General features: G+C 35.7%; 1 protein-coding gene across 1 annotated transcript in view; it reads right to left on the reverse strand.

The window, feature by feature from the left end:
* The window catches only part of LGSN (lengsin, lens protein with glutamine synthetase domain), a 38,223-nt gene extending 18,379 nt beyond the window's left edge, over positions 1 to 19,844 (reverse strand). Inside the window, exon 1 of the mRNA XM_074190185.1 lies at positions 19,778 to 19,844. The gene's annotated coding sequence lies outside the window, so the exon portion shown is untranslated. The remainder of the gene's footprint in view (positions 1 to 19,777) is intronic.
* Between the last annotated feature and the right edge of the window lie 329 nt (positions 19,845 to 20,173).

Genomic DNA, 20,173 nt, shown 5'->3' on the forward strand with positions numbered 1-20,173 from the left:
ATGGTCCTTTTGGTTTTAGAACTCGTCTGTGTTTTCACTCATATAAAGAATTCCTAATGGAAAAATTCACTCTGCCCATGAAAATCTGCTCTGCAATTTATAGTTTCAGAAAATTGCCTGTGGCCCTGAGAAGTTATATGACTTCTGTGTGGCCTAGAGTCATATATCCAGTATATGACAGTAACAGGATTTGAACTGACTCAAAGGCTAGTTCATTATCCAGTATGCAACACTGCCTCTTTTAAAAAACTTTCAAAACAAAGGAAATTGAGAATAATTAGAATATTACAATGTAGTTACCAGTTTAAAGCTTTTAAACTACTTTACATACATATTCAAAAGAACTTTTCAAAATTTATGCTATTAAGAATAAACACTTCCTTATTCTAGTTTGACAGAGAAATTGAAGTACAGAGTCTAAATGAAGACTTATGTTACTTATGTTATGGTAACTATTTGAGATAAAATTCAAACCCAGGTTTCCCTAACACCAGTTTCAGCATCCTACCCACAAGACAGTACCCTTCTAACATGGGGGCTTGCACATAGGGATGGTAGGGGACAGGTGAGGTAAGAGATTTCTTGTTAACACATCTCTGTATTTATCTTCCTCTCTTTGAAATAACATTTAATCTTTTGACAAGTCCATGATAATTGTAAAATTGGGATGGTACCTGCACCTGTGATTTCAAATGCATAGGGAAATCCCAAACAAGAAAAAGAAATAATATAGGTCTGTGCCTTCTCTGCAATTTATTAGAAAGTTACAGAAAGTCCCCTATGAAGGGCAACTAGGTGGTGTAGTGAATAGAGCATTGGCCCTGGAGTCAGGAGGACCTGAGTTCAAATCCTTCCTCTGACACTTACCTAATTACCTAGTTGTATGACCTTGGACAAGTTAATTATTAATCCCACTGCCTTGCAAAAAAAGAAAGAAAAGAAAGTCCTCTAGAACACTGAGTTATATGACTTGCCCAGATCATAAAGCCAGTATAAATCAGAGGAAAGATCTGAATACAGGTCTTCCTGATTGTAGGACCAACTCTCTTGCCATAACACCAATTCATTGTTACTTAGTAAATCTTTGCTAAATTGACTTAGATTGAATTATAATAGTTGAAGAAAATGAGAAAAGACATGGGAAGATGTTTGGAAAATTTTAAATTGACTTGAATTCAAATTAACTTAAGTAAAATGTCCTAAAAATTATATCCTTAAATCAATAGAATGGAGGAAGGGAAGGAGGAAGGAGAAGGGAAAGGAAAAATGCATAGGCTAGGTTGTTCATTCTAGAACAATTCTCTTGTACTTAAAAACCTTGTGTTCTTTGAATAATTCCTTAACATTTGTACTACTCCATTTGGATTATAATCCTTTGATTGATTTGTGTTATCATCACTTTGATGATATGAAGAAATTTGATTTTGGTTATCTGGGTCAAATATTCAACTTAACAACATTAGACTTTCTACTTCAATTCCTACCAAAGCAGTCATGTTAGACTTCACCATCACCCAAGATCCCTAACATTGAAATTTTCCTTTCTGAACAAAATCTTTAGGTCCACACCATCCTATTTCTCTCATAAACCTTTTTGTCCCTCATCATGCCCACAGGACTTTTAGTTCCTGTTTTCCCCATTTTTTAACTTTGTTTGTTCTAGCAATAATTGTATTCCTGTAGTTCCACAATATTTGAATTGTTTCCTTCTGGCTGCTTATAATATTTTCTCTTTGACTTGGAAGTTCTGGAACTTGACTATAATAATCCTGGGGATTACTTTTTTGGATTTCTTTCAGGAGGAGATCAGGGGATTCTCTCTATTTCTATTTTGCCCTCTGCTTCTAGGATATCAGGGCAATTTTCCTGTAGAAATTCTTTAAAAATGAAGTTAAAGCTCTTTTCTTGATCATAACTTTTCAGGTAGCCCAACAATTCTTAAATTGTCTTTTCTGGATCTGTTTTCCAGATCAGTTGTTAATTTTCTTTTTTTTTATAGTTTTTTTTTTGTAAGGTAATGGAGTTAAGTGGCTTGCCCAAGGCCACACAGCTAGGTAATTTATTAAGTGTCTGAGACCGGATTTGAACCCAGGTACTCCTGACTCCAGGGCCAGTGCTTTATCCACTGCACCACCTAGCCGCCCCCAGTTGTTTTTTTTAATGAGATATTTCACATTTTCTTCTAGTTTTTCATTCTTTAGGTGTTGAATTATTGTGTCTTGATTCCTCACAAAGTCATTGGCTTCCTTTAGTGCCATCCTAAATTTGAAGGATTTATTTTCCTCAGAGAGCTTTCTTATCTCTTTTTCCATCTGGTCAATTCTGCTTTTCCTCATTAACTTTTTTTGGATTGTTTTATCCATTTGATCTAAACTGGTTTTTAACATGTTGTTTTCTTCAGCATTTTTCTGGATCTCCTTGACTAAGCTGCTGATTTGGCTTTCATGTTTTTTCCTGCATCTCTCTCATTTCTCTTCCAATTTTTTCTCTACCTCCCATGCTTGATTTTCAAAATCTTTTTTGAGCTCTGTCATAGCCTGACAGACCAACTTCTATATTTCTTGGAGTCTTTAGATGCAGAAACTTGGACTTTTTCATCTTCTGAGTGTGTATTTTGATCCTCCATGGTATCAAAGTAATTGTCTATGGTCAGGTTCCTTTTTTTCAGTTTACTCATTTTGCCAGTCTGTGACCTGTTTTGGGGGTGCTTCCTGAGCATTTGAGTATTATTGGGACACCCCTAGAAGGGTCACACCATCAATCTTGCCATAACACCACTTTATTGTTATGGAAGTAAATCCTTGCTAAATTGACTTAGATTGAATTCTAATTGTTGAAGAAAATGAGAAAATACATGGGAAGGTCTTATGGGAGGCTCTGGACTGCTTGTCTGCCTGTGCTCTGGTCTGTGGAAGTACACCCCTCTTCTCCATGGCTGTGAGAAGGATCCCTACTCTATGACAGTATGGAGGTCCAGACTGTGATCAGGGTCTGAATATGGACAAAGCCCTAGAGTCCTGTCCCAGGGACAGAGGAGAGACACTGAGAGCCTCCAGCCATTTCTTAACCTTCTGTGGGCTAAGTGCTCTGGAAGCTGTTGCCGGGTGGCTTCCAGCTGGGTGGCTCTGTAGGCCTTCTTCAGTTTCCTGGGGTCTGGACTGTGTGAGGGTTGCAGCCACTCTGAGGAGGAGTATGCTGACCTAGGACTCGTGCTTGGTCTGGCAGAGGTTTCCCCACTGATCTTCCAAGTTGTGCTTGGTGCTCCCTGAGCTGACAGGTCAGGAAACTATTTCTGCTGCCAATAGTTGGGACTCCCAAGGACCCAAGCTCCCTGAAAGTTGTTCCAAGAAGGCCGGAGCTCCTTTGCTCCGGCAAGCTGCCACCCTCTCCAACTATGTGGAACAGAGCCTTCCCACAATTTTCCAAGTTACCTTGGACTAGAGAATTGCCTCATTGGACCCTTCTGTGGGTTCTGTCTATCAAAATTAGTTAGAGTTATAATTTTAAGGTTTTTGAAATATTTTTGGAGAGAACTCCTAGGAAAGGTTGTCCTCCTGCTGCCATCTTGCCCCCCCCCAATAATGTATTCCTTACTAGATCTGATCTATGGTTATATTAGGAAGAGCAGATATAAGAATTGTCAAAGCATATATAGATTTTAGAATGATCAGGGTAGGTTGCAATTGTTTCATCTTCTTGGAAACTACATTCACCACAAGACTGTGTAATAGGTTCTTAACCTGAAGACACTAACCTACCTTGAAAGAGTACTTTCACAAGTGTATATGGCTTGTGTACTGGCAGTTTCAAACAGCAAAAGATAGGAAAGCTGGGGATGAGGAGAGGGAGAAGTTGGAAAGAACTGGACATGGGAGTAAGAGGTATTCCCTGGGTGGCATCTCAGTCTTAACTCTCCTAACAGTTGTTTCCTTGCTCCCAAGAGAAAAATCATGAGGTCTCTACTGCCTTTTGGGTAACTGATATTCAAAGATTATTTCCAAGGCAATTGAAACTTCAGCACTTCCAATATAGTAACACCCAGATTAAGAGGTAAGTAACTATGTAAATGCAGTTCATGGACACCAATCTAACAACCCTGCTTGTGAGTAAAGGGGGGCAAAGAAAAGAGAGCATGACAGCTGTCACCAGGCAGTCAAAGATGATCAAGAGTAGCAAAATAATGTTATCTACTCTGCCATACTGATAGGAAGGGGAGGTAATCCAAAGGATCTATTCATAAATGCTAACTCACATAGCTAATTAATTGTTTGAAGCTAGACTTGAAGTCAGTCTTCCTATTTCAAGGTTCCAGTTGTCTATCCTCTGTATACCTAAGTGATTCATGTGATAAAAATGCATGCTATTTGATTTAAACCTTTATTGTTTACCTTGACTTTTATTTTGTCTTACTATGATGTCACTTGCTTCATTCTGGCTGACTGGGGAAAATTCAGAGGAACATGAAGATGGGAGAACAGTGGATATAGCCAAGAATGCTGTTAGGAACATATGTTTGGGTAGAGGTGCTGAAGAGTATGCTGAAGTGGGGGATCTTTCAAGTGGTTTAGAGTGACAGATCTTAAGTCAGGAAATCTGAATTTAAGTTCAACCTAAGGCACTTACTGGTTGTATGACTTTGGGTTAATCACCTAACCACTATTTGCCTCAGTTTCCTCAACTCTAAAATAACAATAGCACTTACTTCTCAGAATTAGTGTGAGGATCAAATGAGATAATAATTTTAAAATACTTAGCATAATACTTGGTACATAGTAAGGACTAAATAAATGTTAGCTTTTATTATTAAATATGGGATTGGCCTCTAAGACCCTTTTTCAGTTTTAATATTTTGACCTTGGTTTTTTCAGAAAATTTGGAAATAGATAATAGATTTAGAGTGAAAAAGACAGGAGTAGAACTGAATACAGGAAGAGTACTTTTTAAGCAGTTGATATGTGTACTGTGAAAGGGAGTGAACTCAAGAGAGGATTTCTGGACAACAATAATGTATATTTAACAATGAAGTGAGTCATGCAGCAGATTTAACCTGGTTAAGGCAGGAGAGTCCATCCTTGTCCACCCAGTCTGTTTCAAGCACTCTATTAACCACTGTCATGACTACTAAGCAAGAACCAAGACTGGACAATCTGCTATCTATCACACATGTGACTCTTCCTTTTTCATCTTTATTTTAGGAACTAATAATAAAATCAATTATATCTTTGCAATTATAAAGTAGATGACATTTAATTGTCCTATGACAATAGGCCCTCTCCATATCCTTTTTCTGTATCCCACTTCTTTCTACTATTTCACTGTATCCTGTACAAACTCCATCTAGTCCTATTCCTTAAAATCAACTTCGTATAATTTGTCACACGTTGTCTCAACCACCCCCAGAATGTAATGCCTTAAAAATAAAGTGCTGCAAGCAAATTGAGAGGGAAAATTTTATTGCTTTTTCTTCCTTTTTGTTTTGTCTTTGTATCCCTAGCACAATAACTAGCATATAAAGGCAAATACTTAGTGAATACTTAGTTGAATTGTCTGCTGATTGTTAAACTTAGGATAGATAAGTAAAATAACATAGATAAATAGTAAAACTAATCACTAGAGTTTCATTACTTTCTCCAGCAATCAAGAAGGGGAAGTTGGAACAGCAGACAGCTGCATTCATCTCAGGCTGGGAATTGGCAAGATGGGAACAATTTAAGATCAGTCAAGCAAAGAATGCTAGGTTACTCACAAAATATTATGAAAATAGTCAACCATGGGGTTCTGAAATGACTAGGTAAACAGAATTAGTCATGAGTGGTGTAATAGTCTAAGAGACAGAGAGGGATCAAAAAATAGAAATAATAATAATAATAATAATAGAAAAATAAACAGTAAGAGTGATAGAATTAGAAAAGGGGAAATTTATGGTATTGTCAAAGGGGGTGCTATCACAGTTTGAGACCTGAAAAACAGGTTAAATAAAATACCTAAATTTAATAAATTGAAAGTAATATGATATCTTAAAATTCAGTGACAATGTGTTGTTTCTCATTCTTGTGGTAAAGATTTCTATCCCAGAGATATAATTAGCTCTTCAGAATGACTTTTGTCTCCATCAATTCTATTAGATGATTCCTTTGTCTCATACTAGAGAAGTTCTAAAAGAAAGGCTTCCTTATAGCTCGGGAAATTTTCATAATTTATAAATGTTTTCTCATTACATCTTTTCTTTTGAAATATATTTATACTCTTTGCATACATGTGCTTTCTTTTATTCTTATCTCATTTGCTCTACCAAATCAGAAACAAATGACTTCCACTAAAGGAATTCTCCCAAGCATAAAATTTGAACCTAGCTTTGGCTGATTTAATTTTCTGTACTATAATGGGTAGTGTTATTTAGATCCTAAATATCACTGGTTTTATTCATTTTGATGCTCATTTTCTCTAATACATGCATTTTTAAGAACAAGGCCACATGCACACACACACATGCATATTATACATATACACATACACATACACATACAGTCACTCAAAAACATTTCTTTGACCTCTTGAATAAATATTACAAAAAGTAAAAGCTACAGTCACAGCTAGGATTGTTACATTCATTTCACCAAGCCTCTTTGGCATTATTAATGATGTTGGTGCCTGAGCAAGCAAGTAAACCAAAAAGTTCAATCAATTCTAACCTCTGATGGAATTTCTGAGAGAAAATGGAATCAATGTTTACCAAATTTGGAAGAACAAATCAATAAGGTAAGAAATGTAATTTTTAATTTCTTTAAAGAATATTGTGCAAAGAAAAAGGAAAAAAAACAAAGTGATATCAAACTGTTCACTGAATAGTTGTTCAAAAGAACAAACCACAACAAAACTATTACTTTTTAGAAATTACCCTACAGAAGTTTCTGACATAAAAATGAATTACTTTAAAACTGATTATGGAACATACCTCCCTCTTCTCAGTGAGAGGTGGGGACTCCAGTTAGGGAATACTGCATACACTGAAAGATATGGTCTCTATTATTTTCCTTAAGTGTTTTTTTCCTGGTAATATAGAAGCAACTTATAGGAACAAAGAAGGGAAGAAATGTTTAATGTAAAATTACTATGGCATAAAAACAAAAGGGAACAACAAAATTTTTTGAACTTTAATTTTGGAATATTTTAGAAGTCAGAAACCACTTATAACATCTACTTCAGCTGAATTTTCTTATGCATTATTGACAAGTGAATTTTGATGCTACTTTTGAGGCCCAAGTAACAGCTGAGTAAGCAAAGATGTAGGTCCCATCTCTAGCAAGAATAGAGGGGAAAGGAAGGCCCTATGCATAGTTACGGTTTAACTAATCAACAAGTGAAGCTTGATACCAAATAATATGAACTAACTTGTTAGTTTTTATTTTCTTCTGATGGATTCTTGGGGTTTAGTGACCTGCCCCACAGTCACAAAGCTAGGTAATAAGTATCTGAGTTTGGATTTGAACTCAGGTCCTCCTGACTCTAGGGCCAGTGCCCTATCCATTTCCCCACCTAGCTTCCCCTTCTGATGGATTTTGAATGATATTTTCATCATAATCAACAATAAGTACTAACCATGTACCAGTACTACACTAAGATCTGGAAATACGAAGAAAGGAAAGTCCTGTTTTCAAGGAGCTTACAACCTACAGCTACAAAACTGATCTTCATTCCTTGCAATTCCTTAAAACAACATCCCAGCTCCCATTTATAAACTTAACACAGTGTCTAGAACATTGAAGGCACTTAAGTGTTTCCTTCCTTCTTTTCTTATTTCCTTCCTTTCTGTTTTCCTTTTTTCCTTCTTCCTTTCCTTCCTTCCTCTCTTCCATTTACAAGCTTATCACATTGCTCAGTTGTTCAGTTGTCTCCAGGAATTTCTGACTCTATATGACCCCATTTGGGGTTATCATGGCAAAAATAGTAGAATAGTTTGCCATTTTCTTCTCCAGTTCGTTTTACAGATGAGGAAACTGAGGCAAAGTTAAGTAACTTACCCAGGATCATACAGTTAGATAAGTATCTGAGACCTAGGAGCAGCTAAGGTGGTACAGCAAATAGAATACTGGTCCTGAAGTCAGGAAGACTCAAGTTCAAATTTGACCTCAGACAATAATTACCTAACTGTGGAACCTTGGTCAAGTCACTTAACCCCATTGTCTTGCCAAATAAAAAATAAATTTTTTTAAGTATCCGATTTGAACTGAAAGATGAATCTTCCTGCCTCTAGACTCAGCACTTCATCCACTGCACCACCTCACTGCACACTTTATGATCTAACAAAATTGTGCTATTCTTCATTTCCCATTCTGGTGCAGCTCTCTCCCATTCCTACATCTTTGCTCATTCTGTCAGAATGAAATATAACAATTTCCGACTATTGAAGTCTTTCCAACTTGGGTATCACCTTCTCAGCAAAGTCTTCCTTTACCACCATCCTTGCCAGTGAAAGTAGTTGGGTTTTTTTTGTATTTCTCATGACACTATTTAAACCAGTCCTTTTGTACTTACTAGACTCTAGATTATCAAACAATAGAATTTAGAGCATGAAGACATTTTTTAGAAATCACCTGAAGTCTATGTTTCATCTGTGATTGAGGAACCAATGTTCAGAGAAATTTGTGATTTTTCTTAAATCATAATAGTAATAGAATTGTTCTTTCAAAATCAGATGATCTGACATCAGATCCAATGCTCTTTCTGCTTATTAGTTCCTCAAGTACTGAGCCTTTGTCCTAACTACTTTTATGTCCCTGGTACCTAGAGGTAGTTGATCTTTAATATATCTTTATAGCAATGAATACAACTGAATTATAAGAAAAGAATTTGCGTAAGTTCCCACATAGAAACCATATTTAATCAGTGATACTATCAGGAAATCAATGACAGTGCTAAAGGTTTCAGCCTTTAACAGTTTCCTACCCTTATTGCTAAAAATATGTGTTAACATTGTATATTGGCAAATTGACTATACACTATGATTCATTGGGCCATGAAGAGTTAGATACAATTGAACAAATAAAGAATAACAACAACAAACCAGAAGAACATTATACACCCTAACAGCAACATGGGGTGATGGTCAACCTTAATGGACTTACTCATTCCATCAGTGCAAAAATCAGGCACAATTTTGGGCTGTCTGCAAAGGAGAATACCATCTGTATACAGAGAAAGAATTGTGGAGTTTGAACAAAGACCAAAGACCTTTAATTTTAAAAAAAAGTTATCTTATATAATTTTGCTATCTCTTATACTTTATATTTCTTCCTTAAGGATATGATTTCTCATCACATTCAACTTAGATCAGTGTATACCATGGAAACAATGTAAAGATTAATAGACTGTCGTCTGTGAGGGGTGGGGGAAGAGAAGCAAGATAAGGAAAATTGTAAAATTCAAAAATAAATAAAATATTTCTTAAAAGATGAAGGAAACAATAATAATAACAAAAATTATCAAGAAATGAACAGGACCTTCATATGACTACTCAGAGGGACTATATACTCAGAGGGACTACTACTTGAAACTATATTCAAAAAGAATACTCAAAAAGAGTAAGATCATTGACCTTCAGTTACTGCATTCTGGCACATATATTTCTTCAGATAAAAGTATCTAACTCTATTGAAGAGTCATTGATCATAGATTTAAAATTAGAAATTATATAGGCAACCCCTTCATTTTTTTAATAAGGAAGTAGAGACCTAGACCAGTAAAATTACTTGTCCAAGGTTATGTGATTACTGAAAGACAATTTGGTATTTGAGCCAGTCTTCTGACTCTAAAAAAAATAATAACAATAACTAGTATTATTTAAGGTTTATAAAGTGCTTTACATATATTGCCTCATTTGGTCTTCACAATAACTTTGGGAAATAGTTCCTTTCCCTTTTGACAGATGAAGAAATCAAGTCTGATACTTGCCCAAGGTCACACAGTTAATAAGTGTCTGGATAAGGGCTGAATTTGAACTCACATCTTCCTAACTCTAGGCCCAGCGTTCTATCTACTGCACCACTTAACTAAAATCCAATGGTTAGAAAGAACTTTATAAAAGCTAGCTTACAAAGCAAAATTATTCAGATAAATTGTAGATATGGGGAGATGGAGACAAGAAAAATAAGGCTACATAGTAGCAACTTCATTATATAATTATCACACATAATTATATAAAATAGCATAAGAAATCCATTATAAACTAATTCTTTAATATTATAATATGAGAAAAAAGACATATAACTACTACCCAAGAAGACATGGAAGAATTTGGACACTCATTTTTGAAACAGTAATGGACTTTAGTTAAGGACCCACATCTAAATTTTTATCACCAATATAGATTTTAAATTTGCCCCCATTAATCGTTCAGTTATATCTATTAGTGAATCTCTGAGCAAAATAGGTGATAGCTTGAAGTTCTACAGACCTAGACACTATATGTCTTACTATATAAAAGACATTATTGAATATTTAGAGTAAAGGATCATTGCTTTTGTAAAATTAATTCAATTTTACAAGTCAGTGATTTTAAGGTGAACTATAGCTTGCCAACCAAGCTTAAAAACAACATAAAACAAAATAGTTAAATGAAAATCACTTTACCCATTATTTTAGCCCAGACATTCTCTATCTATGTAACATCAAATATATTTGTTTTGAACATCTGATTCAAGGTATTGATGATGTTCCCAACCAATACACAAGCACATCATATTTAGTAATGCTGAAATTATTTTTAATGGTTTTAACTTGTTTGTCATTTTCAATTACTCTGACACTATGTATTTCATTCAAATGTTTTCTAATTTCCATAAAGCTTAAAAGTCAATATAATGTCTAATTTGAGACAATCCAAAAAGTCTGCAGTGACTTGTAATTCTTTTTTTTTTTTTTTTTTTTTAGTTTTTGCAAGGCAATGGGGTTAAGTGGCTTGCCCAAGGCCACACAGCTAGGTAATTATTAAGTGTCTGAGGCAGGATTTGAACTCAGGTACTCCTGACCCCAAGACCAGTGCTCTATCCACTGTGCCACCTAGCCACCCCATGACTTGTAATTCTTGATGGAAAACATTTAAATCCAACCTCTGACTCTTACAAATTGTGTGACCCTGGACAAATTACTTAACTCTGCCTTAAAAAAAAAATCTTTAAATGGACACTGATGGGAAGATAAGTAATTCAAAATCTTCAAGACCAAAGTGGGGAGGGAGAGAGAAAGGGGGAAAAAAGAGTCATGGTCAAAATTAAGGCTTTTCCTACCCCAAGTAGTTCCTTCTCAAGGAGTTCAACTAGGAAGCTATTATTAATTAAATTCTGAAATGAGTCCTTAATAATGTTCTTAATAATTTATAGATATTTCTTGGGACATCTGAACCCATGCTTCATTAACCTGTCTGAAAAACTATAGTTCAAAGACTTTTTAGTTTATGATGTGCAATATATGTGTGTGTTTTAATCAAGCATATTGCTTGATTAAGACACATCCTCACCTAGTTAAGGAATCAAGGCTAAAATAGTATGAGGAGTTTTTGAGTTGCACTTTCATGTAGTTAATCCAGGGGAAGAAGAGCAAAAAGTATTATGGGAGGTTGAAGGAAGGCAAATAAGCCCAGGAACTTTCAAACCTTAAGGGTGTAGGACCAAGCAGCAAGATTTCAAATAATAAGTCTTGATTAGCCTGAACTGAGTATAATAATGAACAGTTGGAAGGAAGACTAATCATCAGAATTTTTAATGTGATCTCAGACACTTATTAGCTGTATGACTCTAAGCAAATCACAGAACCCTTTTGCCTTGGTTTCCTCATCAGGTAAATGAATTGGAAAAGAAATTGGCAAACCATTCTGGTATCCTTGCCAAGCAAACCTTAAATAGGGTCACAAAGAGCTGGACATGATAAAATACCTGAACACACTGCTTCACTGGCCCATTTAAAGAATGACTTGCCTGGATAGAATTTATATCAAACTCGGGTCCTCTTCACTTTCTTCCCCTCCACTGCTTGCTAAACTGGCCTCACTTAACCTAAGGAATTTCCTGTTCTCTTATATACTTTCTGTGCTTTTGTGATAATTTTTTTATTATATTCAAGAGCTCTTTCATTCTTTGACACGATCTCTGTCTCTCAGTCTCTGTTTCTATTTTGCCTGAGTGTTTTTGACTGTGTGTATATCTCTCTTTCTTTGTCTCTGTCTCTTTCTGTGTGTGTGTGTCTCTCTCTCAGTCTTTCTCTCTCTCTCTCTGTCTCTCTCCCTCCCTTCCTCCCTTTTTCTTTTTTCTCACTACCACCCCCAAAAAGGGAGCCACCACTTGGAGCTCATAAATGTAGGATGTTGAAAATAGTTTAGCATCTTACCTACTAAAATCAATGACCTATTTTCCTTTTTTAAAATGTTTGTTTAACCCCCATTTCATGGCAAAAATAATCCAGACAAAGACTGATCCAAAACTAGAGTCTGGTAAATGCAAAAGGGCTGATTTAAGTAATGTCATAAGAAATATGAAGTAACGGGGGGGGGGGGGGAACTACTTTCACTGGCAGGGAGGGTGGTAAAGGAAGATTTTGCTGAAAAGGTGACACCCAAGTTGGAAAGATCTCAACAGGTGGAAATTGTCATAGTTCATTCTGACAGAATGAGTAAAGATGTGGGAAAAGGAAAGGGTGGACCAGATTGGGGGATTAAGAATAGTACAATTTTTGTTAGACCAGTGTCTAGACTCAACCAGACTCTAACCACTGTCTTAGATATCTGCCACATAGATACTTAATAAATATTTGTTGACTGAATGATTGATCCAAGTTGTCAAGCTCTGCTGTTTCTATCTTCAAAACACCTCTTGTCCATCTTCTCTTTTCTGATACTGTCATCTGGTGCAGGTCCTTATTATCTCACACCTTAACTAAAGCAATATAGCCTACAGCTAGGTATCTGTTCTTTCCTCTCTCTAGTACATGCTCTACTTAACCACCTAAATGATCTTTCTAAAGCACAGATCTGTCACTCACATACCCTTCAGAAACTTCTAGTGGCTCCCTATTTCCTCCAAAAACAAATATAAAAGAAAAATTGGGGGCAGCTAAGTGGCACAGTGGATAGAGCACCGGCCCTGTAGTCAGGAGGACCTGAGTTCAAATTTGACCTCAGACACTTAATAATTGCCTAGCTGTGTGGCCTTGGGCAAGCCACTTAACTCCATTGCCCCTTAAATATTTTTTTTAAATGAGAAAGAGAGAGAGAGAGAGAAGAAAATTTGTTTGACTTCTAAAAAAACATTATAAGGGGGCTACTAGACTAGAAAAGTCTTCTTATACCTTACTCCCTTCTATGTACTTCAAACTACAATACCAGAGTCTAACCTCCTTGCTACCTTTCATATCAGACAATCCATCTCCCAGTTCTGGCATTTTCATTGGCTATCCCTCACTCCTGGAATCTCTCTCTCTCCTCTTCTCTGCCTCCTAGCTTCCCTTCTGACTTTAAGTTTCAGATAAAGCCCTACTCTCTAAAAGCCTTTCCCAGTTCTCTTTAATTTTAGTGTCTTCTTTCTGCAATGGCACCCCAACTTATCTGAATGTGTATGAATAAATAAATATATATAAACATTTATATATGTATGTGTATGTATGTTTATGTGTGTATATGTATATAATGCATATATATCACATATGTGTGTATGTGTTCATATAAATAGTTGTTTGCTTGTTGTCTCCCCCATTAAACTCTAAGCTCATTGATAGAAAAGACCGGTTTATTTTCTTCTTGTCTTTGTTATCTTCAGGGTTTAATACAGTGCCTGGACACAGCAAATGCTAGACAATGTACTAATTTATTAACATCTCCAGCTTTTTGGTGTTATATTATAAAGGCCACTCTGCTCTCTCCCAGGTATCCCTTGAAATCTTGCCAGATACAGACTACTGGATTATAAATCTCTGATCTGAATCAATTTGGCATTTATTCTTGATCATCATGTTTGGTTATACCTTTATAAAAAAATATCAAGTCTGAACAAAAAAATGTATTTTCTGTCTAAATAAGTTAATGTTTCTTGACTTCCTGTATAATTTGCACTGTAGGGCACCCCACAATTTCCTTTGCATCTCAGGAAATGAAAAATAGATTTTGAAGATGATTATGTAGTATCACTTTGCTCTATTTCATAGTCTCAGATACCTTTAGGGTCCAATTACAGGAATCTGAATGTTTCTTTCCATCTTTTTTTCTGGGCACCAGTTCGAAGAAGTTGACTGAAGACATTACTTTGTGACATTGTTTTGATTAAAGATCTCAGTAGTATACCCTTAAGGGAAGCTATTAAATCAGAGATTAATGAATATTCTTTTCTTAACTGAAGACTAAGCCAAAGAAATTGTTAACTTGGGAAAGTCATTGCCCTGTTTTTCTCATCCAAACAAGCTACCCCCTTGTGTGAACATGCCCTTTTTTATGCTGTATGTTATCGGCAGTTAACCCCTGCTGTTCCCAGAGCATCTGGAGTAGAGCAGCAGTGTTTTAATCATTCTCCCTAACATTTATACTATTGTTGTTATTGTTCAGTTGTTTCAATTATGCCTGATACTTTATGAACCTATTTGAAGTTTTCTTAGTAAAGAAACTGGAGCGGTTGGTCATTTCTTCCTCCAGTTTCTGGAACTGAGGCAAGTAGGGTTAAGTAACTCACCCAAGATCACACAGCTAATAAGTGTCTGAAGACAGCTTTGAACTCAGCAAAATGAGTCTTCCTGAATTCAGACCTAGCACTCCATCCATTGTTCCATCTAGCTGGAAAGAACCACATTGTACACATTCCTTCCAGTTACTACATCACCCTTCTTCCCTCCTTTGATTATCTTAGCATGTATAGCTTTACAGAGGAATTGGACGATACCCAAGAGTTTCTTGGGTGGGATAAAAGAATGGTCAGAGTTATTCTACCAAGGTTCTTATTTGATATATACTTAATTATTTTTCATTCATAAATAATATTTATAGAAGCAAATAAAGCATCTGTTTAAAAATGAAAGCCTAGATTTGGTGTTTTTCTGCTACCTTTGTTTAGTTTATTCTGAGTCTTGGGGTTTTCCTAGCCTTCTGAGATGCTAAAGAAGCAATAATACATAGAAGATAGAAAGATGACCTTGGAACCAGGAAGACCTCTATTCAAATCCTGCCTCTGACATATATTGACTGTGTGACCTTAAACAAGTCACTTAATCTCTTAAAAATTTAGGCAACTCCTTAAGAATAAAAATATCAGACAAAATATTGCTTCAAAACAAGGGAGTTGCTCATGGGGGTGATCAAAGCAGAGCAACAATCAGGCACAGTTTGGGGGTATCTACAATGGAGAATACCATCTGTATCCAAAGAAAGAACTGTGGAGTATAAACAAAGACCAAAGACTATTACCTTTAACTTTTTTAAAAAACTGCTCTCTGATTATACAATTTTGCTATCTCTTATACTTTATTTTTCTTCTTTGAGGATATGATTTCTCTCTCATCACATTCAACTTAGATCAGTGTATATGGAAACAATGTAAACAATGTAAAGACGAACAGACTTCCTTCTTGGGGGGTGGGAGGAGGGAAGCAAGATTAGGAGAAAAATTGTAAAATTCAAAAAATAAATTAATAAATAAAATAAAAAAAAATACAAGGGAGTTGCTTCATCCACTAACTTTCCTACCAAAGAGATCCCAGATCCCATCCCTATCTGTAAGTCTAGCTGAAATGAAAGGATCATTCAAAGTAAGAGGTCATTGTAGACTTAGATGCATCCTGACTGCTTTGAGGCTCTACATGTGATTGATTTAAATTATTCCTGAAGATTAGAATGGAGAATATAGAAAATAATTTTAGTGTCCAAGAACAGATTGAACGTTACTATGGGGAAAAAGCAAGCAATTCAAAATCAAATTCCACTGATTTATTTTTTTTAAAAAAGATCAACTTTGCTCTCCTCAACTATAATTTTAAAACCTAATATTATATAAAAGGATTAATATTCAAAGGGCAGCTAGGTGGTACAGTGGCTAAAGCACTGACTCTGGAGTCAGGATTCAAATCTGACCTCAGACACTTAATAATTGGCTAGCTGAGTGACCTTTGGCAAGTCACTCAAACTCCATTGCCTCAAATAAAGAAAAATTTTTAAAAATTTAAAGAGTACATCACTCATTAAATCTGTACCATCATTCTGTGACATAGGCACTATACATGATAACTTCCCTAATTTCAAATTAGGAGGCTGAAATTCAAAACATTTGAATAACTTATTAATACTCATAAAACTAGAAAGTGTCAAAGGCAGGATTTGAGCTATTATTGATCAGTCATTTTCAGTTGTATCTGATTCTTTGTGCGCTCCCAATAACCACAAAAATGTCAAAGATGAGTTTGAAGCTGAATACAAGTACAGTGCTTTTCTGATTAACCCATACTGCCTCTCCTGACCCTGTCTCTGCTCTCCACAAACATGTTTGTGTCTTGACTACCTATGTGATGATTTGCTTCACTTCTCTGAGACTTGGGTTCTCCATCTATAAAATGCAAGAGTTGAACTAAATAACCTTGCACTAGATCTAGAGTTAAGAGAATGTAGATTCACACCACTGCTCTGCTACATAGAAACTTTGTGACCTGAGATAAATGATGTAACTTCTCTGGGCCTCAGTTTTCACATTTTTTTTAAATAGGACTAGATGTTCTCTAAGGACCTTTCCACCTCTCAAACCAGGATCCTATAAATTTCTTCCAGTTTAATTCCTCCCTTTTCATAATTATACCCATGATTCAGTGGCATTGTCATGGTCAATAGATTTGATTTGGTAAGTCAGTAGTGCAGTTAATATATTCATATATTCTATTTCTGGGAAAAACAAAGTAAATTCCCTGAATTTTCAATAGGTGTAATGCCTGTTGGCATTGTGGCCTATACTTTGGACTCCATGGGGTTTGTTAGAGGTATCAATCTATAAGTTGAACATAGATATCATATAAACTCTTAAGGACCAAAACATGAATCAGATTAATCACATCTGGTCAATTCAGTGACTTATTAGGTTATAGCGTACATTTGCAGCTGTCAGTATTTGAGGACTATAGCTGACTCACCAAGTTCCCAAGGAGCGTGACACTGCTGCCCATGTCAAACTGAATGGAAGTATATTATGAACTAATAACAGTCATTTCTCAATAAAAATATTTTTTTTAAAATTGGTGCATAAAGGTAACTTTAAATTCTTCTCCTATAGATGGAACAAAATTTATCTAACTCCAAAGTATTATTTTACCAATTAAAATCATAACTTTCATTTATATAGTATCTAGGTGGTGCAATGGATAGAGTACTAGCCTTGGAGTCAAGAGGATGAAAGTTTGAATCCTGGCTCACTTGCCACTTACTAGCTGTGTGACCTTGGGAAAGTCACTTAACTCTGATTGCCTCACATCAGGGACCATTTTCAGTCGTCCTGCTTCATATCTGGCCACTGGATCCAGATGACTCTAGAGGAGAAGTGAGGCTGGTGACTTAACATAAACTTCCTCTCTCAAATCCAAATCATGTGCCTATAATGACATCACCCCCTTGATGTTGTGGTCTTCTTTGAAATGAAAGACAAACCTATTATCTGTCAAGCTAAGCTCTTTATTTCATTTGGACACTACAACAACCCTGGGAGGTAGGTATTATTATTGTTATTCCCATTTTTATAGTTAAGGAAACTGAGAAAAGCAAAGGTTAAATGCTTTGCCCAAGGTCATAATTAGAAAATGTCTGAGGTGGGTAGAAAAGTATTCCTGGCTCTAGGTTCAGGGTTCTATTCACTATGCCATTTAGCTGCCTATAAAAATAAGTTATTTTATTTCTGATGTCAGTAGTGTAGTGTTAAGTTCTATGAAGATTTAAATCATAAGACACTAATCTCAGAAGGAAAAGGTACCTCAGAAGCCATTGAGCTCTACTCTCTTATACAGATGAGAAATAAAAATAAAATATTTTAGATCTGATTTCAAAAGGGAAGTAATTATTATAATAAACTCTTATTGTGGAATAAAATCCTATGAAGATTTAAACCCCAGAGATTAGAAGAGGCCACAGAAGCCATTGAGTCTAAATCTCTTTTATAGATAAGGTATCTGAGGACCAGAGAGGTTGAGTGATTTGCCCAGGATCATACAGCTAGTACTTTAGATCATCTTTAAAGGCCTCCTGACCACCAATGCAGTGTCCTATCCACTACTTGTCTCATCAACTATAGTTTTGTGACATTCAAATCAACTGAAGTCAGCATTTATGCTGCTAAGCTCTGAGAATACACAACAAAAATGAAAACATTCCCTGCCCTCAAGAAACCTGGTTTTCAATTGGCAAACAAAATATATATAATACAAAGTTTGAGATTGTGTCAAAAAACTTGGAGGGGGGAATTAATCCAATCTTATAAAAAGTAGCCCTTGAGCTGAGCCTTGGATGAAACTAAATTTTTCTAAAGCAGAGTAGAGAAGGAAAACAATGCATAGTAAAGACATCTAAAGTTTATATAGTGTTTATTATGTGCCAGACACTGTGCTAAATACATTACAATTATTATCTCATTTAATCCTCATAGCAAACCTGGGCATTACTCCCATTTTACAGATGAAAAAATTGAATTCAAGCAATGTTAAGTGACTTGCCCATGGTCATCCACCTAGAAAGTATCTGAGGCTGGACTTGAATTCAGGTCTTCCTGACTTCATGACTAGCACTGACTCCCTTTGAGAAGGAGTGGAGAAAAGTCATTGCAAAGTTTTGGAAGCAAGAGATGGAATGCCATGAAGGGGGAACCATTTTAGTGACTTTCCCTAGTTACAGAGAAGTACTTGTACAGGTAAACATGGCTAGTGTGTGCCAAATGAAGAGCTTCTCAACTTCACTGACCATACTCTATTCACTTTGCCATTTCTCAGAGGTCCAGACCTACAGTAAACACAAATCCTAGACAAATAGAGATGAAAATAAGTAACAATCCCCTTCTACCACCATCACTATCCTAAAATATTTTACAGAAGTTTTTTATCTTCTTTTTTAATCTCAAGGTTATTATTCTATAATTTAATAAAAATTATTATTCAAAGTTTGACAACTTTAAATCTCATTCATTAAAAGTTTTTTGTTTGTTTTTAATATTGATGAAAAGTAGTGCTGTGCTGTGAAATTGACTTTGGAGTCAGGGGAACTTTGTTTAAATTCCAACTCAGCCCTTAAAATTCATATTACCTTGGAAAATTCATTTGACTTTACTAGGTCTTAATTTCCTCATCCTTTTTGCTTTTTTTTGGTTTGTTTTTGCAAGGCAATGGGGTTAAGTGACTTGCCCAAGATCCCATAGCTAGGCAATTATTAAGTGTCTGAGATCAAATTTGAACCCAGATACTCCTGACTCCAGGGCCAGTGTTCTATCCATTGTGCCACCTAGCTGCTCCCAATTTTCCTCATCTTTAAAGTGATAGGGCTTATCTCTATAGCTTCTAAAGTCTCTTTCAGCTCTAGATTACTAAATCTATGAATATTACTTTGCTTTGTTTTTGTAAATGCCTGAATTTTCATAATGTAAGTGAAGAGAATGTTCACAAACTTTCCCAATTTAGGCACATTAGGAATAGGATAATTCTGCTTTTATTCATATGGGTACTCAGAATGCCAAAAAATCATTCTTAGTCTGGTAATAAATAGTATTATTATTATTAATAATTAACATCTTACCTTCTACAGAGGCCCTCCTTCATCATTCATCTCAGCACATTCTGTTTTAAGTCAGCCCCAGAAATCACAAAGGTTGTGGTCAAATGAGCACAATATTTATATCTATCCAGACAACAAAGATTGTTAGGGAATTCAATGGTGACTCTCACCAGAAGCTCCTGGCAGGTAATAAAAGATAAATCCCACACACTGATGTGTCATGTCCAAAGCACAATGTACTAGAATAATTCTAGAAGCGCACAATGGCAAATACTCATTTCTGCCTGGCTGCCTGCAAACAAAGAGCTCAAAAAGCCTAAACTGGGTTGATTGGCTTCCCCCTATCCAACCTACCCCCAACACAAAGAGGTGAACTTTTTCGCTTGTTTATTTCTTTTATAATAAACTCTCTTACTG

This window comes from Macrotis lagotis, chromosome 5 (genome assembly GCF_037893015.1).
Source record: "Macrotis lagotis isolate mMagLag1 chromosome 5, bilby.v1.9.chrom.fasta, whole genome shotgun sequence".
In the NCBI taxonomy this organism is placed as follows: Eukaryota; Metazoa; Chordata; class Mammalia; order Peramelemorphia; family Peramelidae; genus Macrotis; species Macrotis lagotis.